This window comes from Propithecus coquereli, unplaced genomic scaffold (genome assembly GCF_000956105.1).
Source record: "Propithecus coquereli isolate 6110/MARCELLA unplaced genomic scaffold, Pcoq_1.0 Scaffold15, whole genome shotgun sequence".
Taxonomy (NCBI): Eukaryota; Metazoa; Chordata; class Mammalia; order Primates; family Indriidae; genus Propithecus; species Propithecus coquereli.
The window spans coordinates 5,265,014-5,285,525 of NW_012139413.1; the positions used below are offsets into that span (position 1 = coordinate 5,265,014).

Genomic DNA, 20,512 nt, shown 5'->3' on the forward strand with positions numbered 1-20,512 from the left:
ATAAGTGTGGTATTGAATGAACAAATAAATGTTGCTTTTCCCCAAACTAACCTACTAATTCAAATTGCAAAGAATTTCTCACAGAACTTGACAATGATCTTAAAATTCACAACAGGAAAATTATAAGAATAAGCAAATAAGACTTGCCCTATCAGATAGATCAAGAATTATTATATACCCAGAAAAATTAAAATTGTACAGTATTGGGACAGAAATAGATAGACAAATAGAACCAAACAGAGACCCCAAAACAAACCCATGCAAACATTGAGTTCTTGGTATATGACAGAGTGGCATGAAAAAATCAGTGGGGAAGAATGGACTCTTTAATAAATGATATTGAGACTACTGGAAATTCATAAAGAAATATGAAATAAAAGTATTTCTCCACCTTACAGTTCCCATAAGAATAGTTTCCATATTACAGTCCTAAATGCGAAAAAATTTTTTTAGTATTAAAGACCTAAATGTGAATAACAAAATTTTAAACATTTGAAATAAAACATAGAAGAATGTCCTTAAGACCTGAGAGTCAGGAAGGAATATTAACACCACATAGAAAGTACAAATCATAAAGGAAAAGCTGATAAATTCAACTACACTGAAGTTTAAAACTTCTATTAGACAAATGGCAAAATTAAACAAAAAAAAATTTAAAGAAGCCCAGATTGGGAGAAGACATAAGTAGAATATACAAAGAACTTTTGTAAATACATAAGAAAAAGATCCAAAAATACAATAGAAAATAGGGCAGGGGTATAATAGACACCTCACAGAAGATCAATTCTAAATTGCCAATAACACTTTAAATATGCTCAATATTTCCAGTAATCAGGGAAGTCATACTGAAACAACAATGACATGCCAATTTATATCCATTGGATTGGTAAAGTCTTTGCAAGTCTGAAGTGACAATGTTTTGGCGAGGAAATGGAACTCTCATGCACTGCTAGTAGGAGTGTGAATGGAAATTAACCACTGAGAAGGCAATTTCATGATATCTCATGAACTTGGAAAATGGCAGAATCCACCACCCAGCAATTCTTCATCTAAGTATATTCACAAAACAACTAACCATGGGGGTATAAAAGACATACTCAAATGGGCAGTAAAGCACTATTCACAATAAAGAAAACTGGACAACTGAATGGACAAATGACTGATATTTTTTAATGAAATTCTATACAGCAGAGAAAACAAATGCATCAGAACTACATGTATCAGCATGAATAAATCTCAACCCAAAGTTTGGCAAAAAAAAAAGCCAGCTTAAAGTTTTCGTTTAGGATTAAAAAACACAGAGCAATACTGCACGTTGTCTATGGATAAACAGATATAGAAGTATTACATAAAAAGCAACTGATTAAATGATATATAACAACTTCAGAAGAGTGGTGACCTCTATGGAGGGAAGGTGGGAAGAGAATGCAATTAGCAAACAATTAGCAAGGAGTACAAAGAGGACTTGATGGTTTGTCGTTCCTTCGGTCTCCCTCACACAAATCTGACATGTATCTGTTTGCAGCTCTTTCCTTCTTACTGAGCTAGTTGTGAGCTCCTTGAGAACCCAGAATACCAATAAATTAAACTTGTGTCCAGATGTCCCAGTTCCACCCCCTTAACAAACATTGCTGTGTGATCCCAGCCTACTTTCTCTGAGCCTACACAGGTCCCCTAACTCTTCCTACCCTACACTTTGGAGGCTTTAAGATTCTTGCAATCTCTTAAAGAAATCTAGTCTGTTCTATCTCATATCTTTAGTATTTGTTGAGAAGAAATAAATAAAGGAATGGAATTACATAATCAGTGAGCACTATTTTACTTTGTGTGCATCTGTGTGGGTATGTGGGTGTGTGTGTTAGAAGGAATAGAAATTAATGCAATTCAATTCAATAAACCTGTATGGCTCACGTATTTAGTGGCAAACACTGGGTGAGACTGAAGAAACCAATTGATACAAAGCCCGGTCACTAACGCCAAGTACACATGATGATGTAGGCATTCATCTGGTCCAACTCCCTTCAATGCACTCACAAGACAGAGGCCCAGAGCCACACAGACAAAGCAGAGGCAACACTAGAACCTGCTACTCATTTGCGCTCTGCTTGCCTATACAAGTTTGTTTCAGGGCTGAATTCTTTCCACATAATGCAGTTTTGAACCCTTTCCAAAATGTGTAAGAAAGACAACCAGACAGGCAGGATAAACTGCTCTTGTCTAAGCTGCACCCAGACTCTGCTTAGTGGGTGCGGACAGGCTGTCAGCCTCGCTGGGAAAGAACTCAGTTTGGTCCTTGCTCAAGAAACCGCCGTTCCCATGCATGCTGTTAAGGAACAGAGCTATTTTCAAGACACCTGCCTCCTGTGACACTCCCGAAGGTCAGAAGCACACAGGTTGCATCAATGCTAACAGGAAATGGCAAGGCACAAGGCAGGCTTGGAGGAACTGGAAAGAGTCAATGTGCGCCAGCCGACCGACAAGCCATCTTGCTTTCCAGTCGCTCTGTTTTGCGGGGCTTCTCGAGAGCCTCTCAGGACGGTGGTAACTCACTCAGTGGGTATTTACTGCGCACCCCCTAGGTGCTGAGCACCATGCTAGGCACTGGGGATATAAAATGACCTTATGCATTTCACTTCGCCCTGAAAAAGGAGGTTAAAAAGTGAAACTCTTTCAATATCCCTCACCTTACTCGTGTATTTGGATCTTTCCCCACCAAAACCTTGGGAGAGGCCCCTCCTGCGCCTCTCCTGTCTCCCCACTGTGCTTGTTTCTGACCCTCCTCTCATTACTCCTTCAATCAACTCCCTCAACTTTTCCTGCTTCTGTTGCTTTCCCTCATCACCACTTAAAATATTCTCAAGCATCTCAATTACACGTATGTTCCCTTCTACCTGTCACTTCTCTCTCGCTGTGACTCATAGGCAAGCTTTTGAAAGTATTATGTTTCCCTGCTCAGCTGGACTGAACCGGACATGCTCCACACCCTCCAATCGCTCAGAAAGCCTGCTCCCTCTGCAGCTTCACCTTCCTCCAACCCCTTCCTTCACTGATTGACTCCTATCGTCCATTCAGACTCATCTCACCACCACCTCCAGGGAGCCTCCTCCCCTGACCTCCCAGCCTGGTTTAGATGCCCTTTCTCAGTGCTTCTGTGGCATCCAAGCAAGTCTATTGAGCATATTCCTTTCCACTTGGCCTCTGTCTCCTCTGGAAGACTCTGAGTTCTCTGAGTGCACGTCTCAGGGAGAGGCCATCTCTACATCTTGAATGACTCTGGTCTAATGGGCTCTCAGTCACTGTTTGTGGACCAAATGCGGAATGAAGGAATATCAATAAGAATTAGAACCGCTCACAATTTGGGCAGAGCAGAAAACAACGTGTGCATAATGCTTTCTGATTACCAAGCATTTTTTATGTATAAACCTCATTGAATTTTCCTAATAATCCTATAGAGCAAACAGTATTATTTTTAACCCTCTTTTCATCTGAAGAAGCAATGACTCAAAATGATTAAGGTTATACTGTGTACACGGTAGGTCTGAGACTCATGTCTCAGGGAATTTCACGTTCCCTGCTTTCTCCACTGCCTTTCTGTTCAGAGGTATACAATTCTCTATAAACTCTCCTCATTGAAACCTGGTGTTTGGAAACCAGTCCTCTTGCCTTGTGCCTAACTAAACTACTTATTAGAATGAACACAAATCAATTCTGGTTAATTTTAACAAAAGAAATAAAGCTAGAAAAGGAAATAATACAGCCAGAATGATAGAGATATCTCTTCCATTCCCCTCTGGTGTGATGAATGAGCATGAATATTAGTGGTGTTACATACTGCCCCCAAGCCAGCAAAACATCTCAAATGTAGGGTTTATGACAAAATGGCCAGAGATCCGCGTATGACTCACTCGTTATTAAAATTAAGAAATCACTGTGCTATCTGGTGGACAGCTGTGCAGGCGACTTTCATCCAAGAACACCCTGATACCCAGCAACCACTGTTTCTCCAACAAGCTGTTAAGTCTCTGTCGGCCCCTTCTGCACCTCATGCCCCTGCTCATCTGGCTGAGTGCATGGCCCAACACTCTCTTCTCTTCCCCCAAATCTCCATTTGTATGTCCCATAGTCCTTCTGTTGTAGTCATCTGGAAAAATTCAATCCTGAGCCAGTCCAACTATCTGCCTTCTTGGTATCTACCTCAAGGCTTCTAAACATGGCTGGAGAAAAAGCACTTGACTGCAAAGACTGGTATTTACATGACTTTCCTGCAATGTCTCTCACCCTCCTTTCAAGGCCAGCTTCCTAAGAAAGTTATTTACTGTTCCTGTTTCATCACTCCTCCTTTACTCTTTTACCTGCTGTAACTGGCTTCTACCTCCACACTCCACCAAACAGCCCTCATCAAAGTTTATATCCACCTGCACATTTCAAAATCTGAAGGACACCTCCCCATTCTTGCCTCACTTAAACTTTCTGTTGTATAACCCTCGACTCTGTCTTCTTAAGGGTCTCTTCCCTTGGCTGCCATGTTCCTATACTCTTCTAGTTTTCCTTCTCCCTCTCTGCTGACTGAGATGGAGTCTTCTTTGATGCTATTCTCCTTGTGCTCAACATATATGTGCTAATAATCTTCAGGGTCCTGGAATTATTCTTTTTCTACACATTTCTCAGGGAGATCTCACCCACTCTAATGGTTAAAATATTAATACATGCTTATGTTTCCATTCCTTGGTGCTTCTATGGCTCCCAGGTGACACCAGCATTGAGTACATTCCTTTCCACTTGGCATCTGTCTCCCCTGGAAGACTGGGAGCCCTCTGAAGACAGAGGCCATTTCTATATTGCCAGCCACTGGTGTCTACTGGGCTCTCAGGAACTGTTTCCAACAGTGTTCTTTTTACTGAGCTTCAGACCTATATATCTAACTGCCTATGAACATCCCCACTGGGTGATCCCATAAATAATCTCAACTTAATATGCTCAAAACGGAATTCATCATCTTCTAACCACAAAACATTTCCTAGTCTTATGATTCCTTCCTGAATAAATTGGAAATATCATCTACCCAGCTGCATAAACCAGAATCCTGGAACTCATCCTTAGCAATTCTCTTTCCCTAACTCCCTTTATCCAATCAACTAATAAATCCTGCCAAATTCTAAATGTCTCTTCCATCTGACCACTATATTTTATCTCCATAACCAAGACAGGTTTGAGGAAACAAAAAAAAAGGTGCAATGTACCTGGACATAGAGTACAAGGCAAGTGATGTTAAGACATTTAGACTTTACCTCCCCCCAGAGTGGTCTTGATTCTCTGATACTAGAGCTAAAGTTTTTAGTAAAAATAATTTTGGGCTGCCCAAAATAGGATTTTGTAGGATAAATAACATCACTTTCACTTGCTTGTATTTTTTTTATTACCCACCCAAACAATAATGTTCTCTCACAAATATAAAGATACTCTGCTAAACAGAAAACCAGCTCTTCTCTTCTTATAAAGTTGCTACAGTGAATGATGATTTCCAGATGAGTTTCAGCTGTGTGAAGTAATGCCTTAATGGAACCATCAGAGTTCAGTTCTGTCACATTTGAGAAACAACTCAATATTTAAGGTAAACAAGCTAACCTGGATGTGTGTGGAGGTTGAAGTTTAGGGGGAAGAAAAGATAGGAGAAGTGATGAAGAATATGCCAGGCTTCGTAATACATGGGCATCATTTATAGATTATTAATTCATTGTTAAACTGGCATTGATATAAATTAATAAAAAGCCACGATGTAATCAGGAAGTGCCTTAAGTTACTAGTTTTAAAAAAATAATTGTTATGTTACCTATATCTGCCCAAAATATAAGTAGTAGCAAAATTCATTAAAGTAATGGTAATAGGGAGGGTCTTAGGCATATACAGTAGAAAGAGAAGAGAAAAATGTGCTAGCAAAAATATGGAAGGACAACGCTGTCAATATACTAAAAACCATTGAACTGTTCACTTTAAATGGGTGAATTTTATGATTTGTGAATTATATCACAATAGAGTGTTTTTTAAAAATCAGCAAAAGCAGGCAGGGCATGGTGGCTCACACCTGTAATCCCAGTACTTTGGGAGGCTGAGGCGGGAGGATCACTTGAGGCCAGGAATTCCTGAGACCAGCCTGATCAACGTAGTGAGACCCTGTCTCTACAAAAAATACAAAAATTAGCTGGGTGGGGTGGCCCATGTCTATAGTCCCAACTACTCGGGAGGCTGAGCCAGGAGGATCACTTGAGCCTAGGAGTGGGAGGCTACAGTCAGCTGAGATGATGCCACTGCACTCTAATCTGGGCAACAGAATGAGACCCTGTCTCAAAAAAAAAAAAAAAAAAAATCAGCAAAGGCATAGGAGGAATAAGCAGAGTTATAAAAATAAATCAATATATATCAACATTTGAAGGAAGAGCAGGTAATTTTCCTTGATCCTACAGAGGGATAACCAAAGGCAAAAATCACTTTTACATTTCTTGCAACAAAAATGGACAAATTGCTACTTATAATAAAAAAGAAAAGGGAAAAAGACATGGTTAAAGCACTTAAAGAAAGTTATCTGTCAATGTCTGTATTGAATATTACTTTAATTCCACTGTTTCCACTGTCTGAAGACCTTGCTCAGTGAATTAATTACAAAAGTCACACTGGGGGAGTTTCTCCCAAACTAGTATCTTTTTAAAAAATTACAAAAGTATGTATAACAAAGAGAACTATTGTTAAATTCAGAACACGCATGTGAGTTTCAGTAACTTGAAAAAAAATTAGATAAATAAAAGAGAAATCCTGGGTCAGTGATCATTTCTTTTTCAAGACAGGCTTCCAAAAAAGGCACAAAAGGTGGATAAAAAGCAGGAATATCCAGCTTTTCGAAGGCACACATGCCTTTGTGCTGAGTGACTGTTGGAAAGAGGCAAGGTGCAAATATTTCGGTCTCTTATTAGAAAAACAAGTTAGTTTGTGCAAAGACAGAATCCTTTTAAAGGCACTTTAAGAGATAGATACCAGAAGAGGAAGGCAAGTATATGCTCAGAATTTGATCTACCAGAGTAGAAATTGATTGTGCCTGTTTGATATCACTCAGTTCTAGTTGCTCAAGCAAAACAGTTCAGCTGATAAAGAAACGAAGCAAAATGAAAACTTGCCCTTTAATTTCCATTCGCAGAGATAACTCACTGGAACAGAAGGGACCAAATATAAGTCACTCCGTTTTAAAAGTTAAAACATGTTAAACTCACTATGACTCAGTGCATGGGTTTCACTTAAAGCTGGTTTGCTTTAATATGTCTACTCAGCGTAAGAAATAGCCAATGAGCATGTAAACGGAAGTAGGCAGAAAGGCCTCTGACCTTGGAGTCAATAGTTTTAGACCTTATCTCAACTCTAGGGACTCCCAAATAAACCAGTTAAATATTCACTGAAATTAAAGAAATGCCTTTTAACCTTTACATACCTACCTTAATATGCCAGGCATGCAATAGGTGTTCAATAAATGTTTCCTAGATTATTACTAGCGATAGCTAATATTTAGCAAGCACTAAGTATTTTACATACATTATATAATTTAATCATTGCAATAACCTGTCAAGCAGGTTTTCATGTTACTAGCGTGTCACAGATTCAGAACCAGAGGTTTAGAGAGATGAGTAGCATGCCCATGTGACTCGGCAACTGGGTGGCAGGAAGAGGACTGCAGGGCCCAAGTTCTTAAACGATGTGCACTGCTGCTTATCTGAACTTGACTGGAAACTGGCCAAAGTAATCACAGTGATCAATGAACATTCGAGGCTCCTCCATTTCATGTTTGTTTTATTGCCCACCTTTTTCCACCATCTGTCTGTCTGACAGATGCATTAACAGTAGAAACTTAGAGAGCTTTGCTACTTCAAGTGTGGTCCATGGACTAGCAGCATAGATATCACCCAGGAGCTCATTGGAAATGCAGACTCTTGACCACGCTCCAGCAACCAAGCTATCCAGGTGATTCATACGCACATCAGCTCAAGAGATACTGGTTTAGACTACCTCCAAAATGATGCATTTCCTTTATGACAGGAAAGAAAATCTGAGAAGGAAAATATGACAGAAGCGTCGTACTCAGAGAGAACAAAGCCAGCTTTCTGTGGCTGTATCAGGACTTTCCATCTCCTGGATAGTGGAGATAAGAATATTTATAAAGGATCTATAAGATTTCCAGATAACTGATGATAGAAGCAATAGCTGAATCTATAGCGAGTGTACCAATGGTTCCACCCTCTTCTAAAATTTCCAAACCCATGTCTTTAGAAGCACGTATCATGTAGCAAATAAAAATATATTAAGTCTTCGGCAAATACTGAATCATTCATCAGGCAGAGTAGAGCTGCCCTAAGGATTAATAAAACTCAACATCTCTATGATATCACCATCTTCCTTCACAATCCAGGAATTACTTCTTTTCAAGGTTGCTTTTTTCTTTTGCATATTTACACATTTTTTGAGCACATATACAACACTAAAGTTAACTTAAACTTGAGTTTAAACTGGATTTAAACTTGAGTTTTTTCAATAAGGTTTATGGTTTTCGTTTTAAGTGGCACACATTATTCAGACAGAAAGTGGCCTACATGTTTGGCTGAGAAGTGCAGGACAGTAGCCATCCTCTCACAAGAGATATGAGTTATGTTGGATTATTTGTCAGAATCTAAGGAAGCATCTGATGAAGTTCATTTTTCTCAATATTTCTTACCTGTGTAAACAGAGTTATAAAGCCCTAATAACTCCACCTGTAAAAGTCATGCATAACCCAAGGCAGCCTTAGTAGAAGGTAAGATGTATATTTGACTTTTTTCTTTGTTCCCATTTTAAAAATGAAAAATAAATTACATTTATTTTCTATTTCCAACCCTAAACTTCCCAGAACTAAGAGAATGACGCAGGGCATACAGTTTAAAATTCTTTCTCTTCTTTGAGTTTTATCCTTTTTGTCACTTGAAGTCTACTAGGCAGTTTCTTTTCCTTAAAGCCTTCAATGACATATTCTTAGCACTTTCTACTGTCACTCTCCGAGTCTTCATCTAGGGGGAACTAGAACAATTTGAATAGATTTCTTGCTAATTAATCATCCAGGTATCTGCTAAAAAGTTTGCAAGATATCCCTCCTTCAACAACCGTGGAACTATAAAAAGAATTGCTTTTAATCCTCAACACTCTTAGTCTGTTACTGTCATGAATCGTCCTTTGGTTTCAGAGATTTTCTACAAACTGCATCAAATAACCCAGGGGTTTACAATAAAGGAAACGGAAAGAAGTGAGCATGCTCAAAGTCAGAAAGCAAGTGGGAAGCAGGGCAAAGTTTAAGGCATTTCAGCCCCAACGATCTGACTCAAAGTGAAGGCCAGAGGCCACTATAACCTGGAGTCACATATTAACTACCAAAGGAGTACTGGCTGGGAAGCCACAGGCCAGAGTCAGCCTAGGATGGGGACTTCCAGGGGCATGAGGAATCCCAGGAGAGAATCACATGCATGAGCTTCCCACAACAGACCCAAATTCCCAGTCCACATGAGACTAGTAATGGTCGTATTAAAAACTAGTAACAATTATGCTAAACCAACCTCATTTCTGGTGGCATTGTTCATGGATACACCATTCTCATGCAAAATTTAACAGTAGGTTTGTAAAGCCACAAAAACATTTATACTTTTGAACTGGTGTCACATTTTAGAAATATGGGGATAGAGATATACACAAAGTTGTTCACTGCTAAACAAAAAGACAAAATTTAACAGGATAAATGTGTACATCTATGCTGCATCTACAGTTAAGCTTAAACACACACACACACACACACACACGCACACACACACACGCACACACAAGCAAAGGCTGGTGGTTACCTAGACTGGCTGCTCTTCTTATGAGAAAGCCCTGGGAATTTAGGGTCAGCCAACATCACATTAGGGCTACTTGGGAGGGAGCACAGCGAGTGGCTGGAGCAAGTGCTACAGTTAGAGCTGGCTCTGAGTCCCATACTGTGGCAATCACACGAATTCCTTAAGTCTTGGTTTTCTCATCCAGAAAATGGAGATAGCCTATTTCTTTGATTGTAAGATGTGCTTTCTGTCCCCCTTTGCCCAGCACACACATATTTTAACTTTTCTGAAATTGGCATGATTATTGCATTTTACATCTACATTTAATGTGATGGAATTTTCTTTGCTCTACTTTTCCCTAAAAAGTTCAACTTTAGTTAACGGTGTATCTTATCTTTAATAATGTCCTAGAATCAAGGAAATACAATAGTAGTGCCAATCATAGCACTGTTGTGAAAATGAAATGGCATAACATATATAAGGCACTTTGACACATTGCCTTGAAAATAATAACTGTCCAAAAAAGAGCACATGTTAATATTATTATTAATATCTGATGAACTCATTATTAGAAAAGTGGTATCCCAGGAAGTAGCTGATAATTCCAGCCTACTATTCAGTCTACATTTGGAGCACTGTATTCAGTCTGAAGACCACAGAACAACAACAAGGGCAAACCATAGATGGTCAGAGAATAGGGACTGGGTTGAGGAAGAGTCTGAAAATCAGGATACTGTGGCGAATGGCTGAATAAATCTGGAGCTTCTAGGCTGAACAAAAACGAGAGGCCTTTCAAATGTACCAAGATCTATGGGTGTAAGGAGATATTTCTTCCATAGCTCCAAAGGGTAGAGCTGGAATACAGGATTGGATATTCTAAAGAGGCCCATGTCACTTCAGCATAAAGGAGAACCTTCTAACACACTGAACCATCCAACAGTAAAAAAGCCTTTGGAAATGCAGAGCTTCCTAAAACAAGAGGTTCCCCATCAGCCCCCGGGTCACCCCTGTCAGCACTCTCCAGAACAGCCTCCTTCCTCGTCTCAGAATACACACCCTTGTATCTACTTCAACTTTAAAATTCCACACCTGGCTCTTCCTCCATCAGATCTAGACAGACCTTTGGGGACTACTCGGAGCAGAAGCAGCCCCCCAGGCCTCCACCAGAGCAAAACCAGGGAAAAGGAAGGAGCAGAAGGTGGCTTTACTGAGGTTTCTAGTGTCGTAACAATGCAGATGGGAGGAAAAGACTCACAGTGGATGGAGAAGACGGGCAAAATCAAACTCAGGTGTCAAGAAGCAGTGTTTCTTAGGATCCACAGAGTGGGGAGGTATTTAGTCTAGCTCTCAGAGTAGGCACATGGTGAGTCCTGAGACTCCCAGATAATACCACCAGTACCTGGGCTCATTCCACGTAGAATGTTCCAGTTCGGCCCTAATTAATCCATTCAAGATGTGGACCAGTTTTTATGAATTACAGTAAATCCTTGGTGAGATCCACATTCTTTCCTTCAGATATAGGTTGGCTCCTTTGTTGTTCCAGTTAATATACTTTTCCTTAAATTAACCCTCTGTCCATGCTTTAAAGGAAAAATCTCTATACATACTCCATGAAAAACTGCTAAGGTCTCAGATTAAAACAAAAGTGTAACTTTGGACTGTTATCTTCTTATCAGCATTTATTTGAACACAGGTAATAAGTTTCCTGTGGACTTTGCCATTCAACCACATTGTCAAATGTTACAATTATTTTATCTAAATTTCTCTGAGCAAAGGTGGTAGGTATCAACCTTGCCCAACAGACAAGCACTTTACTTACATCGGGATATTAGTGGGCACTTTTTCATTTACAAGCCAAAATGAATGATGCAAAAACCAAATGAAAGACCTTCACAATCTTATTCCCCAAGATGATGTTTACTTTTGGTCTAGGAGAGGCCATAGGCTTTTTGTTTATCTGCTTTAGCTCTCAGGTAATCAAGGTTTGCCTACACAGTTGGTATCCAAAAACACTTCTAGTTTCTACCTTTCTAAAATCAGATATAGTTAGGTATCTACATAAAGTAAGATCAACATTCTCTCTTCCACTTTATTGAGCAGTTACCATGTGTTGGGTGCTGAGATGGGGTTTAGGAGCACAAAGGTAAACAGAGCACACCCTCAGGGCTCACAGTCCAGGGGAGGACACAGCAAATTCTCAGAGTGTGAACAGAAGAGTAGCAGGAACCGAGAGAAGTTTGTCGCTGGTGAGGCACATTGAAAAGAAATCTTGAAGATCATTTAGAAGTTCACTGACCACACCTGATTGGAAAGCCTATTCCAGGAAAAAAGACGAGGTGCAATGGGTTGGAGTATCTAAAGAACAATAAATGTGACACTGGGTGTTTGAGCAAGAAAGTGAGGGCCATGATAACTGTTTTCAGATATCTGAAGGACCATCTAATTAGGTGTTTGGTTCTCCATGTAGAAGCTACTGTGATTCTTGGGGTGGGAGGTTGGGAGCCTTCAATAGTGTACATTTCAGTTTAATATGTGTAAGACCATTCTATAAAACAGAGCTATTAACAAGGAAACTGATTGCCTTGAGTAGGCAATTTTACATCCTAATTATATAGTTTGGAGTTAGCTTGGGTTCTAATTCTAGCTTAGCTAATAGCAGGTGCCTACAATACGTATAAATGGTACCTATCCATATTGCGAGATGGTGAACTCACCCTTCACTCTGAGTTCCAATGGCACACCACATCCAGCTGTCATCTGTGGCAAGGTCTTATGCACAGGTGTGAGGGTGGACTAGAGACCATCAAAGGTCCCTGCCAGCCTGCGGCTCTCATTTGGTGGTCTCCACCCATTTCTGATTTGTCATTATTGCCTCAACTCACAAGGACAGACACTAAAAGAAATGTTCATTAAAAACCTGCCATGTAAATATTGGCTAGTATTACTATTGTTATTATTTCCACGAATATTATATTTCTACTAAAACTATCATTCCTGATTCCTGGTTTTTATATTTTATTCCTCTGTGTGTGTACGTATGTGTATATGTTGAATGGTATGCAAATATTCTTAAAAGCCAATTCAAATCTTTAGCAGAGCATAAATAAACTCATAAAAAATGAAATAAAATAACATTCTTTATTTTCAATGACACATAACAATAACAGCTAACATTCATTCAACACCTAATGCATCAGGAACTGTGGCAGGCCTTTTATATACATTATTTCATTTAATTTTTACAAGAACCCTCTAAGGTGAGTACTATTATCATCTCCATTTTATAGGTAAGGAAATTGAGTCTTACAGAAGTCAAGTAATTTGCTCAAAGTCGCAACTAATAATCAATGGTCTAACCCAACAATTTTGCAATATAGCCTACACAAGTCTTAACGGGTATGCATTCCTTTTTTTTTTTTAACTTTTAATAGTTAAAAAATTAGGGACTCCAGAAAACAAAAACAAGTCATTTTAATCTAATAAAATACGTAGCAACACCGACTGAGTTTGTTTGGTCTTAATCTCATACTTCAGGACGCTGTTGGGAAGGGGGGCTACACAGGAACCAGGTCATGTTTGCCTAAGTGATCTTTGAGCGTCAAATTAAAATTTCCAGGATTCTCGCTTATTGTATGATTCCATTTCCATTCATATGTGATGTTCAGAATGGGTGGATCTAGAGAGGTGGAAAGTAAAACAAGGGCTGCTTAGGGCTGGGGGAAAGAAAAGAAGTGGGAAGGGAGAGTGGGTATAGTTTCTTTTTGGAATGATGAAAACATTCAAAAAATGGATTATGGTGATGGTCTGTAAATATTCTAAAAGTATCGAAGTGTACACTTTAAAAAGTTTAACTTTATGATCTGTAAATTATATAATATCAATAAAGCTGCTAAAAAGTGATCTCCAGGGCTCAGTATCAAGTGTTCTCTAGTCTCTCCATGTGGCTTCTGCCTTCCAGAATAAACATTGTGTTAAGCAAACCTATACCCGAGGACAAAATGTTCAGACAACAATGGTGAGAACAATGGCCATGCATGTGAAGTTGGGAGGTTTTCCTTAGAAGCAGGAATCAGCCTTTTCTGCCTCTTTCTCAAACATCATTAGGTAAGTGCTGAATGGTATTAGCTTTTAATTTTTACCAACCTAAAATAAATGGAAATATAATTTCATTCATCCTCACTAAAATCTATTAAAATGGGCAGAATAGGATATTATAAACAGCAGTGATGGGGAAATCAAAGGACGCCAAAAGGCTCCAATCAAGTCTACCAGAACCTTGTGGCCTTGGGGACTCAATCACTCTGGGCTTCAATGCCTTCATCTATAAAATGAGGAGGAGGAAGATGGAAGTCTGCTACTCCAAGGTTTTCTTCCATCTTCTTTATTCCAGTCAAATCATCTCTTCTAAGGATTGTCTTAGTATGTTGACTTGTCCCTTGTTACATATCATCAACTGCTTTTTGAACAAAAAAGTGTTGTCCTTCATCTGGATACGTTGAAAATCCCTCAAAGTATGTTTCCTGTACTGACATTTCAAGTATTTAAGTGAGCTTCCTCCCACATCCCTTGTTAAATAAATTATATACCTTATACTTTGATTAGCTGTAACATCTAAAATTTAAGCCTGATGCAGACAAATAAAAAAGGCAGTTTCCTAACACAATGTATAAGTGCAGGAAAATAATTGTTCTCCAAAGTAAAATTATCCTGTCCTTTATAAAAATTGATCTTGCCTCAACTCTAACCTGTCACTCCTAATCTATTTTAATCTTTGTTATAAAATAATGAATTTTTATTAAAGGAAACCTTAAACTTACAAAAATTTTAGGAAATTAAAACCATTCTTAGAGCCACTATCTTAAATAGATTAAGAATAATGTAAGTCTACTATTAAATTTTGGTCTATCTTATTCTCATTTTTTTCTCCATGAATATTTCCTTTTATTTTTTCTAAATATAAAGTAATCATGTTTAAAAATACAGACATGCAGAAAAGTATAATAAGAAAATACAAACCATCAGAAATCCCACCTTCAAAATAACCCCTAGACCTCTGTTAAATTAAGGTGGCCACGCTTTCTGTGGTCTCTCTAAGCATAACACATACATAGCTAGATACATTTTAAACACATTCGGGTATGTGATGTACAAATTATTTAATATCCAGCATTTTAACTTAAAGATCTATCATCACTGGCTGGGCATGATGGCTCAGGCCTATAATCCCAGCAGTTAGGGAGACCAAGGCAGGAGGATTGATTGCTTGAGGCCAGGAGTTCAAGACCAGCCTAGACAACATAGTGAGACCCTGTCTCCACAAAAAGAAAAAAAAAAAAAAAAAATTAGCGGGGTGTGGTGGCGCATGCCTGGAGTCCCAGCTACTTGGAAGGCTGAGATGGGAGGGTTGCTGGAGCCCAGGAGTTCAAAGCTGTAGTGAGCTATGATTTCAGCACTGCACTCCAGCCTAGGCAACAGAGTGAGACTCAGTCTCTGGGAAAAAACAAGGATCCCTCATCACCATTTCCTCCTATTATAATTTATTCATAAATAAAATTATAATGGCCCATCATGCAATTTTCTTCTTCTACTGTATGTTTTCATTATTTCCAGCTTTTCATGGTAATAAATAATGCTTCAATGAGCATTTTTGTATTTAAAGTTTTTACACCTCTACCTAGAAAATTAAAATCTATTGACCTTTTCCTTTTGTGATTTTCTGTATTGATTTTGGGAAGAGAAAGTTCTTCCCCATCCAAAGATCAGAATTTTTATTGTTTGGTTTCTTTTCTTTCCTCTTTTTTTTTTTCATGTCTTAGTTCCTTAATCTATCTGGGCTACATTGTTATATATTTTTAAAGATTCCAAGCTTATTTGTCACATGTTTAAATTTTAGCCAAATCTAGTAGTGTAAGTTATTGGCCCAACATTTTGGAAATGCACATTTATGTTTTTAAAGGAAATACATGTCTCATAATGTTGGCTTTCCACTAAACTTCAGAGAGCCTACAAGACTGACAAAATAACCAGAGCTTTGATTATCAGCAGGAAGTCATACTGAACAGGAATAAAGAGGCCACTCATACAGGCCACATTAAAACTAAACAATCAGAAGGTACAAATTCTTAGCTTTAGTGGCTTTATTATTTTAGATTTAAAAAGTCTAAAAGGTTCCAAGATGAGTTTAAGCAGTGGGCTTATTCTCCACGTGGACTGATCACCACTGGTCTCATTTACTGACCAGGAGCAACCTCTGTTACCACTAGTCACCATGTTCTTGCTATCGGTCACCGGTAGAACAGGTAAGAAAGCAGAGAACAAGCTCTCCCACCCCCTCCCAACAGAAAAAGGACACAAATGGCTTGCCTTGCTGGTTGGCAATAGATTAACAGAGCATCTTCGATATGAAGAGCAGCATGAATGTCAGTATTTATATGGTAGCTTCTTGATCATAAATATTGCATTATATTATCTGAAAATATTAATTTACCAGTTTTTCCCCACCACAGCCCCTGAGGCACAATACTCTCACTGCTACTTACTAGCTTCTCTGACTTGGGGCAACTTACTTAACCTTTCTGGGATGGTTTCCTCAACCGTAAAATGAGGACATAAAGACAATCGACTTCTCAGGGTTGTTTCGAGGAGTTAACAGGAGACATAGAACAGCAGTTGCACTTCAGAAATGCCTTTTGAGTATTCGTTATTATTACTTTTACCACTACTCTGCTACTCCTGCTATGACTCCTACTACCGCGCCACCCTCCAGAAATTCCAGGTCAAACTTAAATTGGGTTCTTCAGAATGAAACAGAGAACTGGGGAGGTCTGTGGTCAAATAAACTCCAGGAGTATAACCTGTCCTCAGCTTCTGCAATCCCTCTGGGAAGTTAGTATTTACTGTCATTACTAAAATAGTGAATTTCTAAGGTGGGCAGCATCAGAATCTCCTGCACTTTCTCATACAGAAGCACAAGACTCATGCACACCAGCACCAGGGGGCGGCAGGGGTCAGGGGGTGAAGGGCAAGAACCAGGAGGTTTGGCATGGAACAGGCAGGGTGGCACTGTTCATTGTAGTCACTGCATGAATCTGAGCAGGCCATAAACTGCAGAGCAAGAGCCTACACCTCCCAAACCAGGTGCTGCAAAGATCAAGACCATGAGTGGGAATAGGGAGTGATCTGGGGTGTGAATGGAACTGGAGGATCAGGTGAAAAATCTATCCAGGCTCAGCAGTCAGAAAATCCATCTCTAATATCACAACTATTAATACTTTCAGTTATTCATTTCGTTCCTCAGAGTTTTGATCTTCTAATGCCATTCAATTTTTCCAATGTTTTTGATGTGAGCCAATTCAAGTTGAAAAGTTTACCTAAGGATTTGTCTCCAACTTTGAAACTCGGATTCATTTTAACAACTAAAGCATACTTAAAATAACAAGAGCAAAAGAAGCTACCACTCATAAAGGGTTGCAAACTTTAAGACATCATTAAATTGAACTACTCTTATGGAATACTTTCATGCCAGACTGCTTCGGTGGCAGATTAACAAAGGTAAAATTGCTCTCTAGATCTTTAAATTAGTGAAATTAATTGGTATCACATACTACTGGGTCATGGGCTAGGTTCATAAACCGTCTGAGATGCATAAGACATCTAGAGCACTTTGGATATCAACAAGAAAGCATATTGGATAAAAATTAATCAGCACAAAGATAAACTTAGATGGCAAGGAATAGGAAATATGCCTGTCTCTACTTGATTTTAGCCAAAAGGCAGAGAAGTAACAAAACCAAACCAGTCCAGCAAGATGAGAACAAGAATTGCAATGTGTGTTCCATATCTGAAATCACGAATAACCTAAGATTTGCTTAGAGACTTTATCCCAAGTTTACAGATTTTGAACACCCTACAATCCTTGATTTTTTTCTCCTCACTTTTGGAGAAAACTTATTTTAATGCGTATATGCTCTGGGAAAACCCCAAAATTTGGATTTTAGGGAGTTTCCCTCTTATCCTATCCTTTGCCACATTGTTTATCTCTGTTTCTAATCGGTAGTATTCTGCTTTGTTATCATCTCTAGATGAAAAGGCTATGAAGCACTTGGGAACACAGAAACTGAGATCTACAAGATACAAATGAGTTTTGTATAAGCTTTTTAAAGACTTTTACCCATACCCATTAAGCACAAACAAGTAATCGATGAGTAAAATGTCTTAACACTTCTCTTTAAAATCATCAGGCAGCTTCAAACAGGTTGACAAAAGTTTCCCCTTAAAACTTAAATTAACAGCATTTAATAATTAATAATTGCATAATAGCATGTATATGCAATTGTGTGTGTGTATATACATATAGCACATATATAAAGCATGATGAAGTCATAGCAATCTTTGTACTTTTTGGAAAGCTAAAATGACCTAATGGATTTGTTGTTAAAGAAAATATCTGCAGAGGCGGGGGCAATAATATAGCTGTATAATTGTGTCATAGGGATATAAAAGACAGTTGATTCTGTAACCCTGAAATGGCATGCAGATATAACTTTACAACTTCAGTCTCAGCATACATGGGAAACAGGATCCTTAAACTTTAGCATATCACCTCAAAGATTTTTTTAAATACCTATTTCTATCTCCCTTTTCCCTTAATTTTTTTTAAACAGAGAATATGAAAGAACAGACCCTTTCTGATACATTAAACTTTTCAGGGGGAGAATAAAAGAGGAGAATAAAATGGCAATCAGAGAAGCATATTAGCATATTTTAAAACATTAGTACATTACCCTGAACCAAAGCATACTTAAAATAACATAAAAGCAAAAGAAGATACCATTCATAAAGTGTTGCAAACTTTAAGACATCATGAAATTGAACTACTCTTATGGAACAATTTCACGTCAGACTGCTTCGGTGCAGATTAACAAAGGTAGAATTGCTTTCTAGATCTTTAAATTAATCAGATTAAGGAAGATATTTTCCTGGTACTTAATTTTATTGACTTAATTTCTTAATTACTATTAACAATACTTTTGTGTTTTACAAGTCACACCCCATTTTTACAGTTATTTACTCCTAGGATAATCTCACATTCTGAAGAGTCCTTTAAGAATAAAAACAGTGACAACTAACAAAGGGTTTCAATTGGGCTTAATCTACCTGCACACTCTGCCCAAATCAATTGAGGCATTCTAGAAAAGTGCCAGACTTTTCAAAGAGAAAATTAAAATGATATTCTGGTTCATTGTAACTCCACGGAGTAGGCCCAAGGGACAACCGTGCACCAGACAAGTGTGGTGAGGAATGGCATCGCTAGCTGGGGCGTGACACACTGCTGCTTAATGTTCAAAAAAATAAAAACAACTGAGTATAGAATCATAGTTACACCTAGAAGATTTAATGGGAGGACACAAAATAATTACAAAAAAAGGGAACTGAAATGCTTACAAACAAGTACAAACTTCTAGACTGCAAATCCAACACATATATGTCATTTCTTCTTGGCTTCTATTTGCACCTAATACTATCAAACTATGCATACAGTATAAGGAGAAACATAAAGCCCCAAACCTTCGTGGGATCAACAAACTCACATTATTTTCTAAAAGAATGCAGCAGCAGCAAAACTGCTATCCTGCCTGTCAAATCATCTCCCCATGAGCACAGAAAGAAAATCTGACACATGCAGCAGAAAGTTCAAAACGTTATTTACTAACCTGGTGTCCCCGTGAAAGTAGTTGCTCCATGTTACCTTAAAGAAGGAATCCTTACTACGAACTAACCTCCAAAGCAACTGATAGCTGAGAGGGGAAAAAACTGACTACCCTAAGAACCTACATGAACAGGGAAAGCTGTCCTGTTCCCAAGCCCAGTTTTGGCGACTCCCTAAAGGCAACTTAAGTTGTAGCCGAGCCCACAAAGCACTTTAGCCTATAAGCTTCAGTAATGAACTTGAAACCACTCCCCATATGTTAAATAGACACTAGGCTGCTAGAAATAAAACCCACGTACAGAATGAGCTAAGGCTTCAGGCTTCATTTTTGCTGCCCAAGAAAACCGAAGCACAAACTCAAACAAAGAGAACTCTCACTACCTTCTTTTTCCTCAGATGCTGTATTAAAGAGACTGATTTATTTTTAAACAAGGGGAACATAGTCTGCTGTCCATTAGGGCCATGAAATGACTTTTATATTGTCCAAGCTGGGTGGTAGTTATGGAACATATAGCACTGTAATTTCACATTGCATAAGAGGGACACATAAAGTTGTTGTTTCTGAGAATCAAACTTGCATACTATCACTATTTTCAGATTTTTATAGCATTAAATAAGCCTAAAACCTCAACAATCACTGAAGTCCAAAAACTGATACACGTTCAAGAGGAAACTTTGTCAAAGAATTTTCTAACTTCTGATTCTGACTTGGTGTCCGTAAATTTTAAAAGCATTCTTATAATTCAGTTTCACCACCCACATTTAGGATACATTATAACCTAAGACATATCTTTGAAAAATGGATCTTTTGTTGCCTTTTAAAATGGAACTTAAATAATTAGACTCCTCTGAATATCTTAATGTTTATACGTTTGAAGGCCATAATATACATGTGCATTGTGTAGCATGACATACCAAAAATTGTTGT

The 20,512-nt window shown here is 38.4% G+C and overlaps 1 protein-coding gene across 1 annotated transcript in view; it reads right to left on the reverse strand.

Moving 5' to 3' along the window:
* The window catches only part of PLD1 (phospholipase D1, phosphatidylcholine-specific), a 166,258-nt gene extending 146,623 nt beyond the window's left edge, over positions 1-19,635 (reverse strand). The window contains exon 1 of the mRNA XM_012640228.1: positions 19,589-19,635. The gene's annotated coding sequence lies outside the window, so the exon portion shown is untranslated. The remainder of the gene's footprint in view (positions 1-19,588) is intronic.
* Between the last annotated feature and the right edge of the window lie 877 nt (positions 19,636-20,512).